Source organism: Chanodichthys erythropterus, chromosome 20, assembly GCF_024489055.1.
Source record: "Chanodichthys erythropterus isolate Z2021 chromosome 20, ASM2448905v1, whole genome shotgun sequence".
Lineage (NCBI taxonomy): Eukaryota > Metazoa > Chordata > Actinopteri > Cypriniformes > Xenocyprididae > Chanodichthys > Chanodichthys erythropterus.
In genome coordinates, this window is record NC_090240.1 from 17,968,574 (window position 1) to 17,981,773 (window position 13,200).

General features: G+C 40.0%; 1 protein-coding gene across 2 annotated transcripts in view; it reads left to right on the forward strand.

Moving 5' to 3' along the window:
* The first annotated feature begins 320 nt into the window (after positions 1-320).
* slco4a1 (solute carrier organic anion transporter family, member 4A1) overlaps positions 321-13,200 on the forward strand; it is a 48,054-nt gene continuing 35,174 nt past the window's right edge. The window contains exon 1 of one of the 2 annotated variants that reach the window (XM_067371367.1): positions 321-487. The gene's annotated coding sequence lies outside the window, so the exon portion shown is untranslated. The remainder of the gene's footprint in view (positions 488-13,200) is intronic. The other variant, XM_067371366.1, reaches the window with a different exon arrangement.

Here is a 13,200-nt window from a genome sequence, read left to right on the forward strand (position 1 = left end):
ATTAACTGTTGCCAAAAATAATGCAACACAATAAAGACACATTAATAAAAAAAATACATTGACTTAAATTATAAATGATAATAAACAGCCTACTATCCCCCATACATTATAATGTCATTATATTTCTGTATTATATGTCCTAATATTCTACTTTTTATTTTTGAGTGTCTAAACTTTCCTTAATTTTACATTTAAATACATGAATGACATGGAAAGCAGTCGAACCAAACCTGCTGGTTAACTGAGGATGCTGCTGAAGCGTTAGAGAGGATGACAGCTATTGGTGCAGCAGCATAACGCCATGGGGGCGGATTCTCATTGGAGGAGGAAAGCTGCTTAATCCGAGAGCTCAACATTTTATATCATCTACAGCATAAGCGTTTATTCATGGATTTACGGAGGAGAAACAATAGGCTACACGCGATCTGAAGATGCACTGACAGATCTGTCGGGAATGGAGGAGTCGTGCAAATCCTCAGTAGCGTGAGTATGTTTCATGACATTTGCATGTTGAGACGGTGATGATGAATGAAGCACATGTGACAGTCATGATCACTGGGTTTAATACAGTGAAGCAGCACTGGGCAGACAGAGACATACAGCTGATGAGGTCTGGTTATTGTGTACAAAACGCTCAGACGTGAATTCAGTGCAGAAATGAGTGTGGACTGCGTATTCCTCCACCTGTTCCCAGTGAGACACATGCTCATGCAAACACAAACCGCGGGTCTCTTCATGACAGATGTCCTATCCTAAACATAGAGCTCTTATTCTTTATAGTGTTTTACAGCATCTGTCTGTTATGTCACGAAAGCTACGGTAAATGGCAGATTGTCTAACCATTAATAGCGTGGTTTAGCTCCAGTAAGGCGCTGCACACCATATGTTTCTAACTGAATGCTCGGTTATTTGAGGACTTGTCCGAATCAAAACGCTCTTTCAAATCGAATCTTGGCTCATTTGAACAGCTGCGCTGGTGACGAACAGAGCCGCTCGATCGTTTGAAATGAACTGTTCGAAAGAATCGATTCGCTGAGATGAGATGATCACTATTCTGCTTTCCTGTGTGCTGTAACGTGAAAAACTGAGGTGTTGTGACTTATTTGTTCTTCTGCTGTATTAAAACGACATAACGCACTCCAGCGCAGGACTGGTGATTGGTTTATAAGGATTCTCACATTCAGACACGACTGTGTGTCTGTGTATTGACTGTGGATCAATGAAGGCACAGCAGTTGTTTTTTTACAGGGCCCTGAAACATTTATAGCTTGTTAAAACACATGGCATGTTGTTCTGCTTTCCTTTAGCTAAGAAAGAAGAGTTCATAAAACAATAAATCATAAGTGAAGTAGCAGAAAGTGCTATGATCAGAGATACTGAGTTTTGTGTTTTCTTGTGTTCGCTTGCTATTAACTGTGAATCGAATGCCAACTGGTATGCAGCTACCTAATCTTTTTAACATTAAAGGGATAGTTCACCCAAAAAATGGAAAAATATCCCATAATTTACACACCCTCAAGCCATCCTAGGTGTTTATGACTATCTTCTTTCAGACGAACACACTTCTTGCTCTTCCAAGCTTTGTAATGGTATGAAAAATAATCCATACGGCTCCAGGCGTTTTAATAAAGGCCTTTCGAAGTGAAGCGAGGCGTTTTTGTAAGGAAAATATCTAATTATAGAAAATATCATATTTAAAGGTGCTATATGTAGGAATGGCACCCAGTGGTCAAAAATAGGTACTGCAGTCCAAATTCAAAATATTGTTTGCCCCGCCCCCTCCTTCAAAGTCACGGATTGCCAGCTTGAGGAGACGCAACAAGAGGGAGCGCAACTGACAATGAAAGCTGAGGAGACTTACACACTGAGTTGATTTATCTGTTTTAATATGCTGTCGTTCATAGAGATTTATAGATGTTTTTTTGCTGGTTTCCATGGTTGTAATACGCGGTGTTTTCCGCCAACTGGCAACCTGTGATGTCGAAATACTATTGGATAAACTGCAGCACACAGTTTTGCACAGACCAAAACAAAGACAGTCATTCCGACACAGAACGCACAAAGTAGAATATCTGGCTGTAGAATTGATTTTCTGAGAAACAAGAAGGTGAACTTAGCAATATCTGCAAACATGGGGTATTTTTATGCTTTATTAAAGTGAAGACCTTACATATAGCACCTTTAAAACTTTATAAATTCAAATAACAAGCTTCCGGCGGGCAACCGTACGCATAATGCGCGAGTCAAGCCCCTAACACGATGTATGACGCAGCCTGTAAGAGTAATCTCAGATGCCTCTCGTGGTTTAAACAAATAGTGCTGGGCAACAAACTCAAGCTCTTATATCGACATTTCTACAACATTTTTCTTTAAAAATAATCGTTTTAGACTTCTAACTGGTGACTGGTGTTTAGTTTTTCTCTATCCTCTGAGCTTCTGCGTTCGTCTTTGTGTCATGCGTCGGGTCAGGGGTCACTCTTCCGCCTCAAATTGATGCGTACGGGCGTTTTCTTACAAAAACCCATTGCTTCACTTCAGAGCCAACTCACTACACATCACAACGCACAATAGAGGTTTGTACAAATACAAACCATTATTTTATTATATTTCAGCATAAACATACATCACTAGACAGGTGAACATAATGTAGCTAACATTTATAATTTATTTATGGCTGAAATGTTGCATGTATATGTGTTTATCATAATGTGCTTTAAACAACATTACAAGTAATGTCAGAAAGATATCAGCTCTGCTGTTCTTCATAAATACCAGTAGTGATGTTGTTCAATGAGACGTTGTCACAGTTTCTCAAGTTTTCTCACTAGCTAGGGAGCTGATTGAGACGCACCCTAATTTTGGAACTTGCTAACTAATAATTAGATACTGTGCGGGTGTGCACCCGGGGTCAGCACGGCAACCTACAGCGGCCTCTGCTTCATTTAGTTCTGATTGTTGTCAAAAGTACCGGTAATTTGATACCAGGTAAATTACTGAATATTGATAATTTGTAAATTTTACAATAACCTTTCTTTCTGTAGTACTGGTATTTACAAAATATTAATCTCTAACGCACATTCACTTGACGCATGCGTGTTGTGTTGTCGCAAGAGAAGGAGTTGTAATTAAAGGTGCTAAAGAGGATGTTTTGTTTTATACATTTTTGCAATATTACTTGAAACTGTCTTTACTAACTGATAAAAGACTATTTATTAGATGCACTGAAAGGAATAATATTAATATACATCATCTGTGCACGAGGTAGGGCCTTAAAAACATCAGCCAATCACGTAAACGATTGGCCCTCTGGCTTGTCAATCACTGCGTAACGTTCCTTGTGAGAAGAGCGCAGCTGCGCGCTCCAGTAACTTTCCACACTCCACAGGCGCCGCATGCAGTGTTTTTGTCAGGAGACAGGAGTAACAACTGCAGATTATGAGTTACCTGCGGTGAGTCCGACATAATGAATCCACTAACATTCACTTAACATCAACATAGGGTTCCTGTTTAGTTATTTTTGGGGAACCAAATACAGTCCTAAGAACATTTTCTGGAGGTTCCTTTTGTAGCCAAAAACAAACATTCCCAGAATGTTCTGGGAACTAAAAATTGTTAGCTGGTACATTATCAAAATTCAAAATTACTTAAAATCTGTGTTGACCGTTGTTTAGAACTTAGTTCAGAAGTTTCAGAAATGTCACTGTTGTTTAATTACACAACGTATTTCAAATATTTGGAAATATTTAGTTAATATAAACTCCCCTTTCTACATTCAGAAGTTTGATGGTCATTAAAAATAGTTCATAAACAGCAGTCACTCCTTGTGACTGAGCCTTGAACACACACTCCAACAGTAATGATTAAGTGAAATATGAATCACCTGACATATATGCAAATATGATGCAAGCGATTAAATGAACTGGAAATCCCTGTTTACTCTTTGTACCCCACCTCCTCCCACTACACTACCTCCTCTGCTAATCTGTAAGCCAGTTTAGACTGTATGTGTGATCACTGGTAATCAGCTTTTTACCTTTTAGCCTTTTAGTCTTTTAGTCATTATAAAAAGACACTGTCATGGAGCCATAACACATTTCCTTTGTAACTATTATTACTCACAATAAGTATTTATAAGAACACGACACAGCTATAACAATATATTCACTAATGTGACAGAAATACATGTGAATTAAAAGTCATTGTAACTATAAATATAATAAAATTATAGCAATGCAGGTTGCATCTTTATAAATGCATTCATGGAATCATACGACGGACTAATTAATACTTAAATCAGTGTATAATGGATTATGAGCATGAGCATTGAAAAAGCAAATGCATGACTTATAAATAATTATATAAATAATGTAAATGTATCTATAACAGATCTTATAATATGGTATAGGTCTTAATAAGTCTTTATAAATACGTTTATAAAATAGTAATACTTGCTTATAAATAAGTATAAATGGAGCTATAATTCAATATAAGCATGGTCTTCATAGAAAGTGTTAGCGGAAATTCTTTGTTAATGTATTAATAAGAAATATGTGAAATTATAACCAGAAATTTGACCAAAGGTTTGAAGAGTCAGGGCAGCAGGGACGGAAACATAAAGAAGTAAATCATCCGCATATAAAGAAACTTTTGACTCCACACGATTCCTAGCAATGCCAGTAATGGCAGAGTTAGATCGAAGGGTGATAGAAAGAGGGTTCAATGGCTAGTGCAAATAAAAGAGGGCTTAAGGGACATCCTTCTCTTGTGGAGCGATATAATCGAAAATAATCAGATTAATTGTTGTGTGTCCTTACTGCAGCCAGTGGGGAAGAATTGTTACGGATGCTGGTGTAGAGATGAGGCTGATACGGATTTCCACAATACATACAATACTTTAATGAACACAAAGGCAGAGTACATCCAACATACGCTAACATAAACAGAGAACGGACGAGGAGTGTAGGGAGTGAGTGCAATATATGGGGAGTGCTGACAATAGAGTCCAGGTGCAGGTGATGAGTGATGATGAGGAGCTGACAAAGGAAGTGAGTGCAGGTGATGAAACAGGAGGATCATGGGAAATGGAGTCCAGGGGAACAAGGGATCTGTAACAGTACTCCCCCCTCCCGGTAGGCGCGACCTCGCGCCGTAGATGGAGACACCGGGAGGGGGGGGCGGGCGCCCTGGAGACCTCATGCAGGTGCAGGGAGAGGAGCGGACAGGAACGGAGGTCTCCAGGGCGGATCCATGAACCATGGCGGGTCTAGAGCCGTGGGCAGCCATGGCGGGTCTGGTGCAGCGGGCTGCCATGGAGGGTCAGGAGCCCTGGTGGGCTCTGGCGCTTCCGCAACCCCGCCCAGGAGTTCCCCACCCACAGGTACCGGAACGGGTACTAGGCCCCCCCCAAAAAAATACATGGGGAATTTAAGGAAAGTTTTTAAAAGTCTGAGGAAGGGCATGGCGGCTGAGGCTGAAGCGGCTGGGGCTGAAGCGGCTGGCTCGGCGGCGGCGGCTGGAGCTGAGGGCTCGTAGGCGGCGGCTGGAGCTGAGGGCTCGTAGGCGGCGGCTGGAGCTGAGGGCTCGTAGGCGGCGGCTGGAGCTGAGGGCTCGTAGGCGGCGGCTGGAGCTGAGGGCTCGTAGGCGGCGGCTGGAGCTGAGGGCTCGTAGGCGGCGGCTGGAGCTGAGGGCTCGTAGGCGGCGGCTGGAGCTGAGGGCTCGTAGGTGGCGGCTGGAGCTGAGGGCTCGTAGGCAGCGGAGACTGGAGAACTTTGCTCGGCGGAGACTGGAGAACTTTGCTCGGCGGAGACTGGAGAACTTTGCTCGGCGGAGACTGGAGAACTTTGCTCGGCGGAGACTGGAGAACTTTGCTCGGCGGAGACTGGAGAACTTTGCTCGGCGGAGACTGGAGAACTTTGCTCGGCGGAGACTGGGGTTGAGGGCCATTTCATCCCCTCAAATACAATTAAAATCCCCACAGGCACTGGAGCTGGCTCTGTGGGGACTGGAGCTGGCTCTGGAGATACTGGAGCGGGCTCTGGAGATACTGGAGCGGGCTCTGGAGATACTGGAGCGGGCTCTGGAGATACTGGAGCGGGCTCTGGAGATTCTGGAGATACTGGAGCGGGCTCTGGAGATACTGGAGCGGGCTCTGGAGATATTGGAGCGGGCTCTGGAGATATTGGAGCGGGCTCTGGAGATATTGGAGCGGGCTCTGGAGACACTGGAGCGGGCTCTGGAGACACTGGAGCGGGCTCTGGAGATACTGGGGCCGCTTTCTTCCTCCTCCTCCGCTTACTGGGCCCAGTAGCGGAATATGGGTCCAGCATGGGGCAGGCAGGGAGTTTGCTGGAGGGGTATGCGGAGGAAGACGGCGGTTGACTGACTGGCCCGGCCAACCGTGTTTCTGGATGGACTGGACGACAACACTGATCCTGAACCTCTTCTACAAAGAATTTGGAGCCATTTAACCACAAAATTAAATTGATAGTTTCGCTTAAGGAGAAACAAAAAACAGGTTCATCAAAACGGATAGTGTCGTCATCCAATCCATCCAAAAACAGGGAGATCAACTGAGCGTCGGGCCAGTTAGTCAAGTAAGCAAGCTCAACGAACTCCTCCACATACCTCTCCAGCGAACGTCCTACCTGCAAGAGCCCGATAAGGCGATCGCTGGCTGTCAGGGTGAGAGGCGATGGAGGAGCTGGATCCAGGGAGCTGGGGAAAGTCTCCATTTTTTTTTTTTTTTTCTGTGGAAATCCAGTTGGTATAGGTCCGTTCTTCTGTTACGGATGCTGGTGTAGAGATGAGGCAGATACGGATTTCCACAATACATTCAATACTTTAATGAACACAAAGGCAGAGTACATCCAACATATGCTAACATAAACAGAGAACGGACGAGGAGTGAAGGGAGTGAGTGCAATATATGGGGAGTGCTGACAATAGAGTCCAGGTGCAGGTGATGAGTGACGATGAGGAGCTGACGAGGGAAGTGAGTGCAGGTGATGAAACAGGAGGATCATGGGAAATGAGTCCAGGGGAACAAGGGATCTGTAACAAGAATAAAGCAACTTAATCCTTGAAATAAATTTCTTTCCGAAACCAAGCCTATCCAAAGTATAAAATAAATAGCTCCACTCCACTCTATCACACGCTTTCTCGAAATCAAAGCGTCCTCTATATTAGCCTGTGAAGTATTATAAATTGTACTATAAAGTTGCCTGAGATTAGAGAATAAGTGACGATTCTGAATAAAAAGTTTTGTCTAATGAAATAATAGTCGGAAGAACTTTTCCAGTCTTAAAGCCAGCAATTTTGACAACAGTTTGAAATCTACATTTAGGAAACGTATCGGACGGAAGGACTCTAATGGGTCCTTGTCTTTTTCAAAAGAGCAGAAACAGAGGCCTGATTGAGGGTCTGAGGGGGATGGCCTTTTTCCAATGATTCATTAAACATATCCAGTAACAGAGCGGAAAGTTTTTGCCAAACAGCGGGTACCCATCTGGTCCTGGACCTTTCCCAGACTGTAAGGAACAAACTGCTACATAAAGTCATTCGATAGTTGTTACATTCACGCCTTCCCGGACTCCAGTTCCCAGCATCCTCCTGTTCTCCACACCTGTCTGCACTTCCCTCATCAGTCTTCCCGGATTCCCAGCACCTGTTGTTCCTCGTCAGCACTCCCTTTAAGTTGGACTCACTCCCGGCACTCCTTGTCCGTTCTTGTTGTTGTTTAATGTGTGTGAAGCTATCGCTCTTCCTGGATTGTTCATTATATTGTGGATTTCTGTATTCGCCTCATCTATACAGCAGCACCCGTAACAATAGGAATTGGCTGATCTTATTCCTCCAAAGATGATTGTTCAATGGAAGGCATAACTAAAATACTGAAAAAACAACAACAACATACCTAGCAGATATGAGAATACGAGATATGAGAATGTGTAGGCATTGTATATATTGAAAAATCAATATCTCCCTATCAATAACTATAATATTTGTACTTCAGAGATGAAGTCAGGATGTGTGGTCTTGTTTCTATCAACAAGTTCTGTTGCTGCTGCTTGTGAGGAACTGGTAATGATGCCTGTGCATTTATAACATTTGAATGATGGGAAAGGAGTTTCGAAGTCTTTGGTGAATCTACTCTAAGACACTTCAGCTTCTCTAAATTGCAAACCCACTTCCTTCTCCGTGTGTAATTCTCTGTACTGACGGGTCATCTGATAGTAATTTCTCAACTGTAGCTCACAGTCATTGACTCTAATAGAGAATAAACTAAAATAATTCTAGAATATTCAGACATTTGTTTTTATTCAGTAATGATAACATGCCAGAGTTGCCAGTTAAATCAGAACCTGCAGATGTATCAGTTTCTGATATAGTCTTCTGTTGCCACAGTGGAAACTGTTATTAAATGGACTTTTCATCTAAATATAAACTGTAAAATGATTATGAAACAGAGCAGTTCATGAAACTGCAAAAGTGTAAAATTTTAAATGACAGTCTTGGCCAACAAATATTGTAATTTATAAATTGTTTAACATAAAAAAAGTAACAGCCTCAACAAATTAAACTATTGAAACAAAGTATAAAAATGAATGAAATTACAATCAAACAAAAATGTATAACATTAGCTTTAAAAAAACAAAACCACATCAGAATAATCACCAAAACATTAAATGGTTAACCGATTAAAAATAAAATACTGACATGAAAAAATATAGCACATTAGGCAACATTTCTCAAAACTTTAACTAAAATTCAAATGGAAACAAAAAAAAAGGAAGAAAACTATAACAGTATCTAAAATAACTAAAATTATACTAAAATAACACTATTTAAATTTAGAACATTTAAAGCATTTTTTGCCGCATTTCTGAAATATGAAAAATGTGTCCTCAGAACAGTTTGATGTGATGATTGGAATGTGCAGCTGGAGTGGTGGTTTGGAGGACGAAATTCACAAAATTATTCTAAAGCCTTTAAAAACTGGTTATTTCAAACCTACTTACAAAACAGTGATAGAGAAGTCGGATTGTACAGTATGATACTTTGATCTGGACTCTAACCTCATATATAGATATAATTTTCCTGTAGACTTTTGTTACAGTTGAGGTCAAAGGTTGGAATTGAATGTGGTCAGATAGCAATCTAAGCAAATCTAGTTGTTACTGTCTTGTTATGACAGTCTGTTAACCCACATTGCCCAGTGCCAGAGGCCAAACCTGGAGTGCAGAGAAGCTGATTGGCTGCTGCTGTAGGTCATTCATTCCACTTGGTTACACCTACAAGTTTATAGCCAAATGATGAGACAAGCCCCTGGAGATATGGGACATTTAGTCTGCTGCACACATGATACCAAGAAAACAACATATAATGGCACACATGTGGTAAATGAAAATCATCTAATCCATCCAAGCAAGCAGGCTCAGGTCAGGAGATATACTGTGTGGTGTAAAGGACTTGGCATAGTTTTGTAGCTAATAGTTTAACATGGATTTCTGGTTTGCATGCATGACTTTATATTTGCACGTATTTCTGTTTGCATGTGTGCGTCTTCCTGTGTGGTCAGTGCATGAGGAAAAATGGTTTCCTTATCTATGCAGATGTAGTCAGACAGTCACTACTGGGTCAGAGTCTTCCCTTGTCTGGTCCCATCACATCACTTCATCCCACAAGGCCATGCAGCAAAACCACTTTTTCGGGGAAGGTGCTGGGCTGGCTACGAAACTTTCACTGGTTTCTCTAGTATCTGCAGGCTGTTTAACTGTCAGCTCCCAACTGATATTGAGTTTTGTATTGAGCCTCAGTGTGGGCTGGTTTTTATAGCTTTCCAGTCAGTGATAGTGCAGGATAACAGCAACTCTGATAGTTTGACCTGCTTTAGCTTAATTTCAGAGAGATGAACCTGTTGTATGGAGCTTTATTCGCTGGAGAAAACATGCATGCACTTTCAATTATCAGGTTTGTGATTATCATATTCTTAATTCATTGTTTTTAAAAATGCTGTATGAGATGATCAAGTTTAGCTTAAATCACAGTTTTCTTGCACTATTCTACTGTCTACTGTTAATGTAAAGAAACCTTGAAAAGTCTGATGATATTTAAAAAAAAAAAATATCATTCTGATCTATAGAAGTCAGAGGAACATTACATTCGCATATATATATATATATATATATATAATAGAGAGAGAGAGATTTGTCAATTGATTAAAAATAATTACATGATGCAGATTAAATAATTAGTATCATTAGTTAGTATTAATATATTTTTTTGCTAAGACCCATAAACATCAAATAAAAATAAAAGCATTGTTTTATTTTCATTACTAAACATAAGACTATCATTGACCTAAAAATTGCATCATCATCATCATCAAATTAATTTTATGCAATATCCAAGTAGCCGTGCGATTATGGCTGTATATCAGCACGGCTGTGATTTAGCCACTGGTATAACCATATATTGGCACGGCTACTCATGTGATATTGTGTTTATACAACAGTTTGACAGTACAAGTGTGTAAACAAATAAGAAATAACAACGGAGCATCTTTAAAACCCTCTTTTGTGCAGCACTACTTCCTTCTACCACAAAATCTCAAGTTGTCAGTTTGACCAAGACTCTGTTACTAATTGTAAAACGTCACTTCAGAACTAGTAATGAAGGAACATAGAGTCGCTTCATTGAAACTGGGATGCACTGATACCATTTTTTAAGGATTGAATACGACTACCAATATTTATTTTCTGGTACTCGCCGATACCGATGCGATGCCTTTACATTTATTAATTTCTCTTTTGGTGATGTTGCAGTTTTCCAAGCACAACACAGTGAGACTAATGAATCTAGGACAGCTTCTTGATTATTACTCTAATGAAAAAAGTAATAATTTTTCTGTGCTTGTCACAAACTTAAAGAACAAACATTTCACAGTGTCCAAAAACCTTCAAAGGGCATAATTACCAATATATATAATTGTTGTTATACAAAAAGACATTTACAAACAATACAACAAATACTATAGAGATACAATTAAATAAACTTGTTTTTCAGATTTACCATGTCTACATTAATTTAACATATTTTGTTGTTTTATTAACATTAATGACAAATATAGGCTACGGTCCCTTTAAGACTGAATCCATGGATACTGACACATATCCTGAATGTTTACGTCCACTTAAGCCATAACCCACTGTATTTTTGTGAGATACTCCACAGGATGGACATTTTTAACATATCATTTGACCATTCAGGCGCGAGGAGAACTGATTAGTGAAGGCGGGATAGGCAGAACTGCGCTGAATGAAACAGACCAGAAGTGCTCTCTCTTTCTTGCGCCTTCACTAATCGATAACGAATTGTGATTGAAAGCATGCCGTTGTCATCATTAATTCTGAAGTATTTCCACACCTCTGAGGCTGACAGTGTTTCTGCCGCTGCCGTCGGTGTCTCTGTGCACGGAAAATTCTGGGGGTATTTTTACGAGTACAAGCTTGGTATCGGGCCCCTAATTACATCCCTAATTGAAACTTGTTGTATTTTTTACAGTTTTATTGAGAGAGAGAGAGAGATCGCCTGAGCGAGCGTTACCTGTGCCTGATATAACATTCATTCTTCAGGTCGATGTCCATAACATTATATGCATCATAAAAATCCGTTTGTATGTCTGCTGAGGAAAGCCATCTTTGTATTTGTCCTTTTTACAGTTAAGGGATTTTTCCATAACAGCGCTAAGCAACATCCTTTGTTTACAAAAGTCCTTTTCAATTTAAAAGTCTCTTGTGACTGACTCAATGAGTCTCATTCACTCGTAAAGTCTGCCGCCATCTAATGGCCTATTAATGTAATTTTCACTCAATCCATATTATGTACTAATGGACCCTTTCTCAATACCAAATACAACATATGATTTATATAAAATAATATTTATTGAATAACAGTATTTAAATTAACAACAACAGCCATTATAAATGACAGCAGGAAATAAACACAATTGTACAGTTCAAACAAACAACAGCAGTGCTCTACAGCAGGCATATTCAAATGGCGGACCGTGCTCCAGGTCCGGACGCTGGCTTGGTTCCAGCCAGACCACGAGACTAGTTAAAGTAAGCAGCGCGTCAAAACAACGGAGCGGTTCACACCACAAGCGCTCAGGGTAGTTTATGGTAATGATCTTTCAGTGCTATATCCTCTAATATTTTTATTTAGAGGCAAAACCGCTTTTATTTCCACCTCTTTCCGTTCCGTGCATGTGTATCCGAGCTGCAGATGCTGCGGTTATTTTAACAACAGTAGCAGAGAAATGGTGAGCAGTAAAATAGATCAATACTTTCACTAAAACACTGCAGAAAACAACAATGCTGCAAATATAGTTATTTTTATTTGATATATATGACTCTGACCGTTAAAACCAGGTTTGTGACAAGATGTTTTTTCATGTACATTTAGCATTATTAATCATCATTTTAAGAGCATTTCAAAATAAACATATAATTGGGAAAATTACTTGTAGATGGTAAGGAAAGTAAGTTTCAAGTTCATAAACTTAGCTAACTTTGTTTTCTGTTCATGATGATTTTGATTATTATGTACATTGTTTTTTTTTTTTTGTTTTTTTTTTGTTTTTTTTTGTTGGTATGTATTTTAAGCTAAATATAAAAATGGTCCAAACTTCAAGAGGAACAACCCTGAACCAATGGCGCCTGCAGCCGTACGGCTGTACACATGAGAGGGCGCTAAATACTGCCTTTTTTATTTCTTACATAGTTTTAAAATTGATGATTAAAATCTATCTGCGTACATTCATGACATATTAAAAAGCAGGAGAGGTGATGAGAATAAATAAAGGTGTGCATTTGTGTGTTGTAAAGTCACACGTGTATGTGCGTGCATGGGTGGGCGTGGGATTATGGGTGAAAAGAAATCTGATTGGCTAATTTAGTTTCTTCCCTTTTTTCACACATGAAAAATGACATTACAGATAGTTAATGTTTAAATACATGCTCAAAATGAGTAAACGCTCTCTAAAACAGCTAAATTCAATTGAAACATTTGGAAAAAGGCCTAAAACTATTGAGTAGGAATGGAGAAATGAAGTCTCTAAAATCTTTAAAGCTTTTCTCTAAATCAGTGGTTCCCAAACCTGTCCTGAAGGAACATATATCTGACACACCCACTTCAGGT